We start from the raw sequence: 18,112 nt of genomic DNA on the forward strand, positions 1-18,112 counted from the left end.
CAGGAAACAACAGATGCTATGCTGGAGAGGATGTGGAGAAATAGGAAGACTTTTACACTGTTGGTGGGAGTATAAATTAGTTCAACCATTGTGAAAGACAGTGTGGCGATTCTTCAAGGATCTAGAACTAGAAATATCATTTGACCTAGCAATCCCATTACTGGATATATACCCAAAAGATTATAAATCATGCTATTATAAAGACGTATGCATATGTATGTTTATTGTAGCACTATTCACAATAGCAAAGACTTGGAACCAACCAAAATGTCCATCAATGATAGACAGGATTAAGGAAATGTGGCACATATACACCTTGGAATACTATGCAGCCGTCAAAAAGGATGAATTCATGTTCTTTGCAGGGACATATATGAAGCTGGAAACCATCATTCTCAGCAAACTATCACAAGGACAGAAAACCAAACACTGCATGTTCTCACTCATAGGTGGGAACTGAACAATGAGAACACTTGGACACAGGGTGGGGAACATCACACACCGGGGCCTGTCGGGGGTTCAGGGGCTCAGGGAGAGATAGCATCAGGAGATATATCTAATGTAAAAGACGAGGTGATGAGTGCAGCACACCAACTTGGCGCATGTATACATATGTAACAAACCTGTATGTTATGCACATGTACCCTAGAACTTAAAGTATAATAATAATAATAATAAAAGAATGGAGCAAATACACAGACAATGAATCCAAGAGATAAAGAGGAACTAAATCTGAGCCCTGAAGACAATTGAGCCTTGAAGTTAGCCTTACCCCAGAATGTCTGACTTATGTGAGCCAATACATTTTATTTATCTTGAACCAGAGAAAGAGTGTTACCAGATTCAACTGTGGTTAGGGCATTGAAAGAATCTCTATGAAATTTGGTTTTTAATAATCCACTCCTCTTTACCAATAGTTTCAATTTTCTTAGTTTAAATCTACCAGATCCCCTTTTCTAGGGCTGTGGTATCACACATTCACATGTTTAAATGCTAGAATAGGAGTTACCTGAAAAAAATTATAAGGAAAGATAAATGAATGATGGACTGCAAAACCACAGCCATAATCTACAAATTATCAAGAAAGTTTGAGGACATATGCAATAATTCCTTTAGCAGTGTAGGGTTTGGCTTATTTCATTCTAATAACTGTTTAGACATGATGCAGCAATACAAATTGTGTATTCCACAGTTCACTTTATAGTCTCACTCTGGGAATCTCCTAAACCCACAGCTATGGCTAAAGCAGTTCAAAAATGACAGCCATTTTCCATAAGAAAAGAAACCAGCTCTAACAAAACTATGGTATTTCATAGTTTCCATTACCAGCCAGATCCTAATCATTGTCTTGAAGGATAAGTAATTATGCTGTACAGGTGCTGCATCAATTAATCAGTAACATGAATTTGCTGACCTCCTATTATGTGCCTAGCATTATGCAAAATGTTTTCTGAATTATAATATGTATTTACACTATATTAAAATGTCTGTTATCTTTGTAGCACCTCAAAAAGATGTGTGGGAAACACCATGCAGACCTGTTCACTGTATCCATCAACCACACAATCATGTTTGACATGATCTATGGGCATTAACTTACAAAGGTACTGATCAGGTTTCATTGCTGGAGAAAAAAAAACCCTAAACTCCATGACAGTTATATAACAATGTCATTGTGTATGAGTATGTGCGTGTGTGTGTGTGTGCGTGTGTGTGTGTTAAAGGTAGTTTTCGAATGCAGAAAATAAGAAAAGAGACATGACACTAAGATACTACTACTAATCACCAAGAGAAGCTTAGTATATAAAGACCATGATGAGCTGTGTTTTGTTTTCTTAAGCCATAATATAATTTGCTTTTTCTTGTCTCTCTTGATTTTTTGGCAAACAAGAGATGGAGATCAGGAAAACTGGAAAGAAAAATGTAGCATTCCACTGAGAAATTTTCAACAGCTGCTGAGTTTGTGGCAAAGTGTGGAATACCAAGGCACCAGAGACTCAGCAGTGACTAAGCCACAGAAGAACTTCTGATCCCATGAAAGGAAGCAAGAAGAATTAAAGCATTAGGATTATCGAGACTTAAATGAAAATTAGTGTCAGTGGAAGCAGTTGTTAATAGAAGTTGCTCCTAAGTGAAAACTGTATCTGTGGTAGACATTTATCGGTCGACTAGCTTGGCTACTTAGCATCCACATGCAATCTTCAGTCTTGGTGGCATTATAAAGCCAGTTATAACCCAGTCCACCCAAGGGGGCAGTCAAGTCATCCAAGCTTCAGTCACTGGACGCTTTACTATAACTTCTAATCTTGAGTAAAGTGGCATAAGACGATAAATGATGAAACAATTAGGTAGATTCTATTGTTGAATGCCAAGAGTGGCCTGTTCCTAATCTATTGCCATGGATTATCCTTCAGTCTCCCATCTATTCTGGCATCTATCTGTTCAGCAGCCCTTCTCTAAACTCTCTTATTTCTTGACTTGTACAGAACTGGGATCTGTTGCTTATACCAAAGGCTCTTAAGTGATACTTAAGTGAAGTGTTCAACTATACCTAGGTGCTGGTTTCTTTGGCTCTTACTCTAATATGTGATCATTATTTTAAGGGTATTTGGTGACCACTCCAAAGAGTTGGACAACACAGCTCAATCACAGATACAAATTAGGATTTGGAGCATAAGCATTTTCCACAATCATCCAGACCTTGGTAAACTCAGAACAACAACAGTTCTGGAACAAAAATATCCCCACGGCCATAACCCATATATATCACCTTGATCTGTGAGTTAAAAGATTTTAGTCACAAGGCTCCCTGCTCTACACACAAAACTTCAAGCCTAAACTTTCACCAACTTAACCCATTTCCTCAAAGGAAGGAAGGGAGGACAAAAGGGCAAAAAGAAAAGAAAAAAAGAAAGAAAAAAGGAAAAAAACAGATTATAATTCTTTCTAGCACTATTTTGCAAGAAAAAAACACACATTTCTTTAGCTTTTTGGAAATCTTTCCACTCCTATGAGAGCCAAAAAATTATTTTTGTCCAGTATAATCCTATATAATTCATATCTTCTTTATTTGAATTTATTTTGACAACTTCTCAATTCATTCTTTTTTCTGAGACTGATACTGTTGTGTTTTTAGTAGCATAAGCTATGTGGTAGGCTCATGATCCTGAGTTCTGGATGATAGTTTTTGTTAACAATAAACCATAATTGTTAACAATTATGTTTTGATGGGAAAAAATGTATAACCAACTCAAAAAGTGATGATAATAAGTTTTATTAGAAAGGATGAAGGCTGCAATTTATGAATTACCTTCTTTCTGCCAGGCACAGAGCTTGATGCTTTCCATAAGTTCTCATTAGTTCCTCATGACAATCATAATAGGGATCATTCTCCCACGTTTCTAATAAGAAAATTAAAAGAGGTCATAGCAAACCTAAGATTGTAATGCCTGTCTTCTTCCCAAAATGCTACACTATTCACTGCTGTCTTTGCTTCAAGGAAACCAGGCCATGCCACCCAAGTACCACTCTCCATTGTATGGCAATTTTCCCAGATTGTGATTGTAGTAATCAATTAGTAATTAAAGCTCTATAAACCCTTTCAAGTGATGTCACCACTTTCCAGACAGTTTCAAAGGAATCTTGAACATTTTCCAAAAAGATATGACTAGTCACAGACTGATGACATTCAGCCTGATTCATACTCTATTACCAAAAAGAATAAAGTAGATGAAGAAAAAAATTCCGTAAATTAAAATTAACTCACTAAATCGTGCTAGCAGCCACTGCAAGTTGAAAAGCTAGGTTAACTCAGCCTGCACTTTTATGCCTCTGGTAATGTTGTCTAACTCTACAAAGAATAAACATCATCTAATATCCTTGACCCAGTCATCCAAAAATGTCTTTAAGGTTCTGGACTGCATTACTCTTACCAGAGTAATGCTGAGAAATTCAAAAGTTCTTTGGTTTCAGTCTTATTTCTTCTTGAATTATTTGCCCACCTTCTCACTAAAATGCAAAAAGGACAAAAGGAATGACAAAAAGGCAACACCGAAAGGAGCCACAGAATTTTGAAAATCCATTAATAGATACTCAGACTCCATATCCTCAACATGTAACTATATTAATATATGTAATATATTAATAATAGTGCAAATATACTCTTTGTATGCAAAAACAAGCTTTCCTGAGTATACTGATAACAGTCAGAGGTTTGGAATTTCTCATCTGTCTTATTGTTTTTAATAAGTTCTTTCTTTTGAGGATGCTTTGATTGAATTCAGTTTTTTGGGTTTTTTTGTTTTTTTCCAGAAAAATATGAGTGCAGGGGAAGATGTTAAGACTTGGAGCGCTAGAACTCCACTGTCTCTGTCTAAGCCACTAGCCATGTGTGGCTGTTGAGCACTTGAAATGTAACCAGTCCAAACTGAGAGTATTATACATGTATCATGCCCACTAGATTTCAAGGACTAGTTCACTAAAAATAAAAAGAACGTAACATTTTGACACTGATTACATGTTGAAACAATGTTTTTGACATATTAGGTTAAATAAAATGTATTCTCAAAATTACCTTTGCCTCCTTCTTTTTACCTTTTTAAATGTGGCTACTAGAAAATTTTAAATTACATTTCTATTTGCATTGAACAGCAATGGTCTACTGCTATGGTTTTAACTCAGGATCTGTCACTCACCAGCTGGGCCACCACATAGGTTGTATGGATTGTGCGATGTACAAGGGTACCTGGCAGCAGGTGCAAGCAGGGGTCAAAATCCTTCCTGTACTCTGTCAGCCAAGCCATCACTGCAGTGAGAGCCTTTCTCTAATACGCACACAGTGCCACACTGGCTAGGTGCAGCCCTGCTTATCTGCTGCCTCCTTTGAGCATGATACCTACCTCTCTTTCTCGGTTTCCTCATCTGTAAAATGGGGAGACCCTATGGGCCTCATAAAGGTACTGCAAAGATTAAACAAGATCGTGCACATCAAAGGCCCTACCCAGTGTTCAGCAAATAGTAAATCTCAATAAATGGTTGTTATTATTATCTGTTCTGTATAAATCATCCCCGGTGATTTATGCATCTTCAGACTGTTGAAAGTCTTCAGAAACATTTTCATTGTTATAGTCATCCCCCAATATCCACACGGAATTGGTTCCAGGACCCCTCACAGATATCAAAATCTGTAGATGCTCAGTCCCTTATATAAAATGTCACACTATTTGCCTATCAACTCTTCACATCCTCCCATAAACTTTAAGTCAGATTTAGATTACTTACAATACTTAATGCAATATAAATGATATGTAAATTGTTGTTGTAGTGCATTGTTTCCTATTTGTATTTGTATTTTGTGTATTTTTCTAATATTTCTGATTTGCAGTTGCTTGAATCTGCAGATGTGGAACCTGTGGATAGGAAGGTCTGGCCATACTAGTCCTTCGAGCAGGTGGTTCTCTCCCTCAGATATCCATGATTTAAAAGAAAGTACGAGTGAGTAGCCTGGCACCGTTTCCCAATAGTTGATTGATGAAATAGAATTGACTCAGGAAGTTACCACCATTACATTTCACCAGAAGAAACTTTACTACAACTATTGGGAAATAAATATAATGAATGAAAATATTTATGAGTAAAATGAAAATCTGAGGAAAGAGAAGGAATGCCAAATAAACTATTTCTCATCAACTTGCTGTGATTATATTTCTTTCCCTCTAAATGAATGCCAGGTGTATAAGAAGGATAAAAACTTTCAATTAAGCTGCTACATAAAGATTAAATGACCTTTAAAACAACTAGAATACTTGGAAAGGCTATTAATCATTATTAGAGCATGCGTCAACCATGATTCAAAAATATGAGGTCTCAGACTGGGCACCACATTTCAAAGGTGGTAATATTTCACTTCAAAGTGCAAAGTGACAAAGGTCAACTAGATGAAGCAGGAATATAAGTTCCCATCAGGAAGGGCTGTTACCTTGGCTTGTTTTCCCACTATGTGGAAATGAGTTACTGGACACAGACTTCATTAAGCTGTAAGCCCAATTACTATCACATGGCGTCAACCATATTGCAATTACAATCCTTTCAAGAGGCAGCCAGCCGCTGTTTTCAGTAGAGAAACACTGGTTTGGACAAGGTTTATAAATGATTTTCATTAACTATCATTTACCATTAGTGCAAATAAAAGCACTAAATGCCCACTTTGCTGTAGAGAATGACCTTTGACCCGGATTCTCTCTCTAACCGATGAAGGCTAAATGTATTGTGACAGCTCCTAATCACATTTAGTGCAGCCCATGATTTGATGGCACTGGGTGTCCCATCAACTACAGACAGCCTTTGCAAGGCCATTATATTCTGCTTCCTTTTAGAGATATGCACATTAGAATCCCAGGGAATCGAGAAATATAAGCCTTTCCCAATCATCTGGACTATATTTCAGTAGCTTAAAAAGCTCATACAGTGACATCATTACTTATAAAGAATTACTTGCAATGAGAACATATTTCTCTTCTTTATAATTCAGGTTTATATGCCTAAAATGCATTAATCCGATCAGCCCAACTCTAGTACTACAGATAAAAACCCAGCCATCATAACTCACCAGTCAGAAACAATCCCCTCCAAAATCCACATGTAATGTTTTGCAGCTCAGTTTCATCTCATAAAAAGTTAATACAGCTGTGTGATATTTAATACTGAAGCATTGGGGCCTGATTTTGTACTAATCCAGGATAACACATTTCACAGAAACATCAAGGGGAAACACTGTGAAGTCAAGACTCGTAACGTGAAAATGATTTGCTTTTGAACTCTAACTCCTTGATTTGAATGAAAACAAGAAAATGGCTGCCAAATGTTCAAAATAAAATGCTAAATTATGAGTCCAACTCCACATTTCCATAGGTAATAGCTTATTTTTTTCTAAAAGAAATCAGATCAGGCATGCTATGGTTTGAACGTGTCCCCCCAAGTTCCCATATTGGAAACTTAATTCCCAATGCAACAATGTTGGAGGGATAGGGCCTAATAAGAGGTGATTAGGTCATGAGGGCTATGCCCTCATTAATGTATTAATGTCATCATCATGGAAGCGGGTGAGTTATCAACTGAGCGGACTTGTTATAAAAGCAAGTTTGATCTCTTCTTGCTAATGGCTCTCACGTGTACTCTCTTACCCTTCTGTCCTTCTGCCATGGGAGGAGGCAGCATGAAGGCTCTTACCATATGTTGGCACCATGCTCTTGAGCTTCCCAGCCCCCAGAACTGTAGCTGAATGAACTCGTATTGTTTGTAAATTTCCCAGTCTGTGGTAGTTGGTTATGGCAGCAGAAAGAGAATAAGACAATGCACTACCCCAGCAAATATCTGACCCCAAACAGGGGATAATAGTATCTAAATACACAGTCTGAGGCCAAGAGAGAAAAGAGATTTACAGAGTTATGCTAAAATTGTTTTCTCATAAAAATCCAAAGCTAAAAAACAGCTGAACTAAATATTGCACATGCAATAATTATTTGGAAGCAGGTGTCAATTATCAACTGTCTCTGCAGCATAAAGGCCCACTTGTTCTCTACTCTTTGTTCCCTGCAAGCACAGTCATTAAAATCAGGAGGAAAACAGCAAGCTCATGCTCATGCTCTGTTCTATTGGAAAGTGAAACATATTCATGAAAAATTTGAGGAAAGGCAATGCTTTTTATCCTGATACAAATATTTAAGGAAAAGAAAGAAAAGCTATGACACCAGAGGATAGTCTTTTAGAAGTTAAAAATAGATAGTTTACATAGACAGGTCTCCTTTCTATAGACTTTTGGCAGGATACCATGTGTTTTATCAACACTGAAAGAGCCTAACCAGTTTCAACTTGGCTATATGGATACCCTCTCAAAAAAAAGCCCCCCATTATTATTGCTTTCTTTATCTGGAACCTACGAGAACTTGGAAGTCAGAAAAAAATGTTTTCTTCTATGAACTAAACTTTAAAAATCAGAGATGTGCAAAGTCACTTTAGAGAGATACAATGGCCTCTGTGTGAACAAAGGAGGTTGTTGGCAGTTGAAGCCTGGATAGCGAAGATGATAATGGTATATCATGGCCAAGCATGTTGTCAAACCATTTACTCACACATTTTTTACAGGTAGGGAACTTGAGACACAGTGAGACAAGGAACTTGCCCGGGGTCACACAGAGGAGTCATAGCTGGCAGTGCCCATCCAAGTATACTTTAGAGAATCTGGTCCTAGCGGCAGGTCTTGCTCTTTTGTGGAATTGATGTAATCAACCATCTTATCCTCATGTCATTAAACATTTAAATCATGTAACTCACTCACCTCAGCTGCTTATAGCTTCACTAAGCAACCAGCTGACTATAATTTGTTGTCTGTGCCCTACAGGAAGATTGTGGGTTAGCTGGTGACATGTGTCTTGGGATTCACTGTACCTTCATCAATTGGTCTGCTGGTTTTATACATTAGGGTAAAAAGTTTCTGAGTCCACAACTGAGAGAAGAAACCACTAGCAGTGCACTGACAAATGAATGTTCTGAGCTTAGTGAGATTGGGTCCTGAATGTGACAAATTCACAAAATTAATGTCTTTCTGTGATGAGATCCCCAGCAGGTTTGGGGCAGGATATTCTGGACATTGCCATTGGCCAAGTTTGACCTTTTTCCTTTTAGTTAAATGCACACCATTACACAATTCATGGTCTCTGATATATCATGGTTTCCTAAAACATTTTTAAAAGGAAAAAAAACCTACAGAAAATAAAAGCCGAAGGTCATATAGTTAACTTACAAAGAGCTCATTACACCACCTTTTAATACTACTTTACAACAAGATTCCCCTGAATATAACCATTTGAGACATGCTTTATTTGTACTTCTTCATGCTATCCTGCACTTTGGATATGGATTATACAGCCTATTGTGTTTCTTTTTTTAAAAACTTCAAAGTCTGAAACTAAAAGCTCTGCTTCCTTTTTTTAACGTTATGCATTTATGAACAAGCCACCATTGGAAATAAAATATTCTAAATGTTTCTTCAAATAGATGTTCCATGTTTTAGTAAAACCAGGTAGTTCTACTTAATCCAGTTTCTTTTGAAGAGAAAGTGCTTTTAAATTCAATCTTTAAAAAATGGGTCACCTGCAACTGTGTCAATTTCCTAATTTATTCATTGCCTTAACCTTGACATATCCATGCTCAACAGGCAACCTGTTCATAGATTAAATTAGGAGGAAAAGCACCCTGAATGATAGTTAGAAAACAGAGTTGTGAGGTCAAATCCTAGGAGGGTAGTACAACAGAGGGCTTAAGAGCAAAGACTGAGGTTTGCGGCATAGAGAAAGATCAGAATCCCATCTTTGCTATATGAGAACTATTGACCTTGCGCAGGTTGTTTAACTTCTGAGTCTCCATTTTCTCACCTAGATTAGAATATTTAAAAAAAAAAAAAAACTAACACTTGAGCAATTACTATGTTCCAGACATTATTCTGTTAGCAATTTAAACCTCACCACTTTATGATGAAGGTGGTATTACTATTGCCACTTACAGGTGCGGATCTTGAAGTTCAGTGAAAATAAGACTTGCTGAAGGCAGCCAGCTAGTAACACCAAGAGATGGTATTTGAACCCAGGCTGTATGACTCTGACTTGTCTCCTTAATCATTTGACTTAATGCCTCCCAGAGTTCCTAGTATAATTAAATGAGATGATACATGTCAAATATATTACCCAGCATGTACGAAGTACTCAGAAATTGCAGCTGTCATTTTGATTTTTATTTATTAATTGATAGTTTATTTGAAGCTGAGGTGAAAATCAACGTAGGCCTTTGCAGTAAAAAGTTACTCCTTGCATCAGTGAAATTTCTGTTCCTTGTATGAGAATACTACTTACATCACTTTAATAGCAGCAGCAATAACACCCTTATAATAACAGAGTGGTTCAGAGCATGGCTACCAACTCAGAGAATCTGAACTCATAACCCAAGCCTGCTACTTACTGGTGAGATCTTACAAAGTTGTTCAGTCTCTTGAAGCTTCATCTGTACAAGGCCCCTACCTCAAAAAAACTGCAGTGAGAATTAAATGAGACTATACATCAAATGCATGTAGCATAGTGCCTGGCACAGAGTAAGAACTCTGTAAATATTAGCTATTATTTGGGGTATGGCCTGCTTCTCTCAATAGATTCCATGTCTTTTTGTATAAATTATATCTATTGGTATGGTTGTTCTTTGGGTTGCCGTATACTAACAAAGGTGTCCAAGAACTATTTTAAATGGTATTACTTATAAATATCTAGAATGTTGTCTCTACTGGTACATTCCCCATCATTACTCTAGCACTGCTAACACATACAGATAAGAGCCACACAAGGCTTTTCTGTTTTCACATTTTTCTTCCCATGTGCTTTTACATATTTTTTTTTCTTTTTAATGAGCTCATTTCTAGAAGTATGTTTCTTGGATCATTCTCTTTTTTAAAAATATATATATCACTTTCTAAATATTGTCTGTTTTTCTTCTATACTACTTTAATTGATAATGCTTCCATCACATGTGCGTGCTTCATAAAGTCATCCCTTGATGACAGTCAGTGAGCACGGAGTGTCCACTTTCAGTAGCACAGCTCTGGGTTCTTCTCCAGTTGCTTCCTTAAAGATGACTTCATTTCTTCTTTTTTCCCTAACCCTAGCCTGTGATAAAGTTCATTCCATATCCTCAAGTTTTCATATCTCCTTTACTTTAAAAGATCCCAAGTCAGAGAAACCAAATTATAGCTACATGTTAACAGTAGAGAAGGAGAAAGAATGATTTCGAAAAATCATACCAACTCAAGTGGTTGAAAAACAAACAAACAAAAAAATCAATCTAAACATTGGGTTCTTTTTTCTAACACAATAGCAAATAACTTTCACTAAAGCCTTAAAACTGTCTTTGTTTCTCCCTAGCTATTTTAGATTATTAAAAAGCCTTTACTATCCCATTTTCTTTTGCCCTGTGGTCTTTGGATCTCATTAGAAATGTTTATTCTTGAGAATATAAGCTTTTGCCATACAGTCAAAAAATATTGAACTTTTGTCCTTTAATCACCAATTAGCAGGTTTTGTTTCTCTTTTCTGTGTTTATGCACTTTGAACGTGAGATTCTAATTTCTCTGAAAAGAGGCTAAGCCCTTTCACACCAATTTCAAATGGGGAAGGTAAAAGCAGAACATTTCAGCTTTCTCTCTCTTTCTCTTTTTAAATATTTAAGACACAAGGCATCATTTTATCACATGTAATCCTCTTTCTCAGAAAAGGGAGTACATTTTATGCCTTCTAACCAAAACCACATCAACAAAAAAATTACATATTCAATTTTAGGTAACAGAGGGTCCTAGGGAAAGGGGTGATAATCTAATGGTCTGAATGCTTTCCTAGAGAGCAAACACTGGTCCCAGCTAAGAGCACAACCGCTGGTCTGACCCTCTCAGACTTATGACATCTAAGCCCTTTTTTCTGCGGAGCCTGTCTCAGCTCAGATACAACAACATTCCCAACGGATGTGTCTCCATTCTCCCTTTGCCCTGCCTCTAATGTGGACTCATGGTCATTCCTCTATTCAGACTCCAGTTCCACAAGATTTTGCTCAGGAAACTTACATTTCTTTCATACTTGTTTAAAGCAAATCATTTTGCCCCCATTTGCAATCACTGCACTTTCAAGCATATACATTTTGCCTTTAGACTGTTAAGTCAATCTTCCATGCTTTGTACACATAGGTTAATTCTAAAATTGGAAAACCAATTAAGAATGTTTATGATTTTTATAAACGTGTAGCTATTATTCACTTTAGAACCAAGAAGAGTAACACACAAGGAATCTGTTGTCCTAAATCACTTCTAGTTGGAGGAGACATTTTCAGGCCCCCACACCGATTAACCTTACCTTCTTTCTAGCTTCCTTTCGTTCTCCTAAGTCTTACTCTTTTATCATATTGCTGAAATACCTCCTACTACAATCTCTTCATAAACTTCCTGAATTATTGCACACCCAAAAATACCTTCATCGGCCTTCATGCCTGATTGGTAATGTGACAAGTATAGAATGCCAGTTTCAAACCTTTCCCCACTTTCCCAGCATTTCGAAAATACTCTGGTCAACATGGTAAAACCCTGTCTCTACTAAAAATACAAAAAAAAAAAAAAATTTAGCCAGGCATGGTGGCAGGTGTCTATAATCGCAGCTACTCGGGAGGCTGAGGCAGGAGAATTGTTTGAACCCACTGGAGGTTGAGGTGAGCCAAGATCCCACCACTGCACTCCAGCCTGGGTAACAGAGTGAGACTCTGTCTCAGAAAAAAAAAAAAAAAGAAAAGAAACAAGAAAACACTGCTTTTTTGTCAGCTATCCAGTGTTGCTGACAAAAGGTAGAATGTCATGTCTTATTTCTTGGTAAGTAATTTGTTTCTTCTCCTCTTTGGAAGCTTTTAGGATCTTCTCTTTATCCTCAGAGTACTAGAATTCCTCTAGGATACACGAAGTGTATTCTCACAACTTTCATGCAGAAATGCATCTCAAATTCTTTAGTCCTAATATGAATCCCATGCAGTAGTACTAAAATCAGATATGGCCAGACTGATGATTTCAAACAATGTTATTAGATCTGTGTCTTTTTCTTTCTATCTCTCAGGCCTGGTCTTCTATGTGGTGGATTCTTTCTCAGGCTGATACTCTGATTATGGGACAAAAATGGTCCCTTTCTTGTTTCATGATCACTGAGTCCTTAAGTGCTAGATATCTCAGAAAGGTAAAGAACCAATATCTCCCTGCTTCCACTCTGATCCCTAAGTAGCATTAACAGCCAGTTCTAACATATCGTAGAGGAGTGGTTAATTACCGAAAGCTGAACACTAAGCTAGCAGTAGGTTTCCTTTTCCTTCATTCTGCTTGGTACTTACTGGAATCTTTCAATCTGAAGAATTATATTTATTTTACTAAAAACAGAAAACTCTTCTATTGTTTTTGGGCTATGTCCTTTTCTCTATTCTTTCTTTTTCTTGTTCTCTGAAGTTCCCATTAGCGTCACATTAGATGTCTAGACCTCTGCTCCCATCTTAGTATTATTTCCTTATTTTCTGATTCATTTTACTGTACATTATCAAAGGTTTCCTTGATGCTACCTTTAAGAACAGCAACATGGTCTTCAGTCCCATTAGATTATTTAGGCCACCCATTGATTTTTTAATGTCAGCAATCTGTTTTTCCTATTTTCATAAACTCTTGCTATATTCAGGATGAAAGCAATTTATTCTGAGAACATTAATTTAAAGTTTTTCCATTATTAAAACTATTTCTATTTACTTTAGTTGTTCTGTTTATTTTCATTCTTTCAAGATTTTCCTCACTGTTTTCATCAAATGTCTGCTAACCTTTGTAACATGGACTTACTTGAAAGCTGTATATGTTTGCTTCCACAGGCATCTCTCCCTTGAATGAAAGGGCTGACTGCAGACTCTAGGAGGGACAATAGTGTAATTGAGATGTCAACAGGTGCGTACCCTGGAGTCTGCTGGGACATGAGACATGCAAAGAGACTGAGGACAGACACAATTACCACAGGAATGGAATCCTTTGCTGTATTTCCTTCCCAAGCACTTACCTTTTCTTCAGTTTACCTGACTATATCTGTTGTGGAGATCGGGACTTCCTACATACACCACCCTGCTTCGCTATAGATTCCTATATTCTCAAGGAGATCTACCACCAAATTGTTTTCTTTAGGAAACAGTTCTTCAATCTTAGCTCAAGAGCAAAAGCCTATTCCTCTAAACTGTTCTGATTAATGAAGGCTCAGAGGGGCAACCAAATGTCCATGTTATTAGAAACACAGTTCTATGAAATGAGTAACTTGGATGATTGCTCTGTGACTCGTTCAAGCTCTCTATTGACCCCCAGACTTGAAGCTGCTCTGAATTTTTGTTTCTACTGAGCTTTCTCCATCAGTCCACTGATTGAATGGATGCTTTCTGTCTTCCACATATTCTTCAACACTTCTGGCCATTGATAGTTTAAGAAATGTTCTTGCTCAGTGCTATTATCGTTCCATTCTTTTAAAAAAAAAAAAAAATCTGTAATGTTACTAGAAAGAAGAATCAGACACATGTGATCAGTCCACCATTTTGAGCCAGAATCCTACAGATACCAATTGAAGGGTATCAGATTGACAAAAAATACAAAGATTGATGATGCTGAGTTGTGGTGAATGTGTGACAAATAGACATTTTCCTCTCAGAGGAAAGGAGGCTAGAGCATCCTTTCTGGAGGGAATTTGACAGTCACTATTGACATGTCAAATGATCACAATCCACGACTTTGTAATCTCTATAATTTTAACAATCTACCCTACAGAAACACTAGCGTGACTACTGAAAGATATATTATGTAATTATAACTACTGAAGCACTCTACTTAAAACCAAATACATAGGCAATGGCATAAATAGGCAATGTTTTAACAAATTATTTTATATTTATAAAATAGGTAAAGAATAAGACAAATCTATTTGCAATGACTTGGAAAAATGCTGGTAATATGTGATTGACAAAAGCAAGTTGCAGAAAAGTATGTTTTTGATGATCCCATGGAAAAAGAATAAAACAAAAGCAGTGTCCATCTTAAATGTGCTTTGCTGCTATCCTTACATATTATAAAATGCTGCCAACATATTTCTTTTGTCTGTTCCTATTTATTTTTATTTTTAATTTGCACTTTTTTTTTTTTTTTTTTTTTTTTTTTTTTTGAGACAGTGTCTCACTCTGTGGCCCAGGCTAGGCTGGAGTGCAGTGGCAAGATCTTGGCTCACTGAAACCTCCACCTCCCAGGTTTAAGCGATTCTCATACCTCAGCCTCCAGAGTAGCTAGGACTACAGGCACACACCACCATGCCCAGCTAATTTTTGTATTTTTAGTAAAGACAGGGTTTCATCGTGTTGGCCAGGCTGGTCTCGAACTACTGACCTCAAGTGATCGCCCTCCTGGACCTCCCAGAGTGCTGGAGTTACAGGTATGAGCCACCACACCCAGCCTAATTTGCAGTCTTTTGCATAAGCCAAACATAGTTGATGGCTATTGTCAGTTAAAAACAAGCAACAACCTATATAGCACTACCAAACATGAAATGCAAGATTTCTCTGGGGAAAAAAAAAGTATTGATAAAATATAGTGACCAAAAAAGTACTGTAAATCATAAATAAAATATTTGAGTATTTTATAATATTTTATTTTCTATTTTCATCTTCATACCTCCCAAATTTTAAGTATCCAAATTTTAAAGCTGATGTCAGAATCTTTTATGCCACAATTTGAATTTAACTTCATTGAGACAAAAATAATTTTCACCAAATAATTTCTAAATGAAAATTTGCTGATTTCACCCAGAATCAATGTCTAGTTGTACATCATACCTTCGAAGGCACTGCATAATGTTCTGGTTCCCATACTATTTCTTCAAAAACTCCCCTTTTCCCTTCCATGAACATTTCAAAGTCAATAATGAAATAAGCAGCACCAGAAAGTATCACGTAAAAAGCAATGTGTTTCACAGACAGAGTAAAGTTGAGACTTGTTTTAAAATTTAAAGTGGCATCTGAATACTGTATTCTCATAACATCAGAGGCACTTAAGAGTTTTACAAATGAGTCCATCAAAGGCATTCTTCAATTCTGTTACAGTAGTTTTTATTTGTATCATTTCTTTTTTGATTCTTAGAATCTTCACTTTTCTGCTTACATTACCCAGCTGGTCTTGATTGTTGTCTACTTTTTTCATTAGGGTCTTTAGCGTATTAATAATTCCCTTTCCAACAATTCCGACATTCTTGCCCTATCTGAGTCTGATTCTGATGCTTGCTCTGTCTCTTCGGACTGTGTTTTTTGTCTTTTAGTATGCCTTGTAATTTTTTTTGTTGAAAATGAGACATTTACTGGGTAAAAGGAGCTGTAGTAAATAGACCTGTAGTGATGTGGTGCTGAGCTGTGAGGGGCGGGGACACATTCTGCAGTCCTGTGAGTAGGTCTCAGTTTTAGTGAACCTATGCCCCTGGGTTGTAAACTTTACAAATGTTTTTCTGTGCCCCCTTTTACTGCCCAACACAGGTCAGGCAAAACTAGAAGGGGCTTCCCTTCCCCATGGTCTCCTAGGCTTTGATAAAAGACCAGTCTGTTAGGCTTTGGATAAATGGTTTATTTCAAGGGCAGATCTTAAGAAGAACAAAACACTTGGGCATATTTTAAAATGTGCCCCTTGTCAGAAGTACAATTGGATTTTTCTCCAGTATTCACTATGAGAACCTGGTAGAGCTCCTGTAGGTAAAACTCACAAAAGTGTGGGAGCAACCCCCTAAGACTAGGTTTCCTGGAGTTCTTAACTGTCTAACTTGTCCACAGTGAGCCTCCAGCAATTCATTAATTATAGTTTAGGTGTCCCTACTCTAGCACTGCTTTCCCCAGAAGTTGTTCCTTTTGGGTTTCTACTCAGGTAAAATTGTAATTCTCTGTATTTCCCTGTCTCTCCAGTTTTGGGGGCAGTCATTTGCCCTGTGACCCTTCAGTTCTCTGAGAGCTCTAAGAGTTGTTAATTTTTCAGTTTATACAGCATGATTTGTCTTATTGTGTGGATGAGGGAGATGTCTTCCAAGCTCCTTACATGCCAGCCCTGGAAAAGTGAAAATGTTATATTGCTTGATATTAGATACATACTTGAATGTGCCTGTCACTTGGAAGTATTATTCCTATTATTTATTTTAAATATGACACATAAGGAGAGAAAATCTTACATAAACAAATTTATTAAATATGTTAACAGCAGGTTATTACAAGAAGTTAGAGTCTCTTGTAACTAGTGCCTCCATTAATAGGGTCAAATATCTTGCCTGCAATGGGATGCACAGAAACTTTTCTTAGCTTTTAGAAACTGGTGGTAACAAAGCTTTTAATTCTCTATCTGGTGGTAGAGGTAGAAAGAGAAGGGAACCTTATTAATCCTTTGTTTTGTTTTGTTTTGTTTTGTTTGAGATGGAGTTTCACTCTTGTCACCCAGATTGGAGTTCAATGGCGTGATCTTGGCTCACTGCAACCTCCGCCTCCCAAGTTCAAGCGACTCTCCTGCCTCAGCCTCCTGAGTAGCTGGGATTACAGGCGCCCACCACCAAGCCCTGCTAATTTTTTTGTATTTTTTTTAGTAGAGATTGAGTTTTCCCATGTTGGCCAGGCTGGTCTCAAACTCCTGACCTCAGGTGATCCACCCACCTTGGCCTCCCAAAGTGCTGGGATTATAGGCATGAGCCTTGGCACCCAACCCTAATTCTTTGTCTTTACTAAGAGTAACTTACTGATGGGATTAGCAGTTGATTCCTTTAGATAGATAAGGTAGCTATAAAGAATTAGGGCAGCTTCCAAACTTACATCAGTATGTTATCCAAAATTACACTCTCTCCCATACACATATCACATCACAGTAGGGGAAATCCAAATGGCTCACAAACACAGAAAGAGATGTTCAAATTTACTATTAGTAAAAGAAATGCAACTAAATCCCATAAGAATGGAAAATTTTAAGTGATAGTTAAGAATAATTTTCATATATGTTTCTCACAAATGGGCTTGCACTAATAATAATAAATATAACCATACTTGAAAGTGATACACATGATTTACTATATATGCTATAACCAGACAATCCAACCTCAAACATACCACAGAAACATTTTGACACAACAGAGTATTCCTTGCCATAGCTGGGAGTAAGACCGCCTATCACTAGGGAAATGAATCAGTAAAATATGATGGATACACATTTGCAATATAATACAATTGCTACTGAAGCAAACCAGTTATACAAAAAATATAAGTCGATATCGAACACAGAGTTTTGAGTAAATTAAGAAACCAACAGACCATAGTATAATACACAAAACAAGACGCCATCTTTCATAGGGGTGCACCTTTTTTTAATGATGGCTCTTCTAGAGTAGGTGCCTATGTGGAAGAGGAGAATTGAAATGGGGTAAAGGGGCATAGAAGGGTAAAGGAGAAAAATGAAAATAAAACAAATGAGAAGCAG

This window comes from Piliocolobus tephrosceles, chromosome 2 (assembly GCF_002776525.5).
Source record: "Piliocolobus tephrosceles isolate RC106 chromosome 2, ASM277652v3, whole genome shotgun sequence".
In the NCBI taxonomy this organism is placed as follows: domain Eukaryota; kingdom Metazoa; phylum Chordata; class Mammalia; order Primates; family Cercopithecidae; genus Piliocolobus; species Piliocolobus tephrosceles.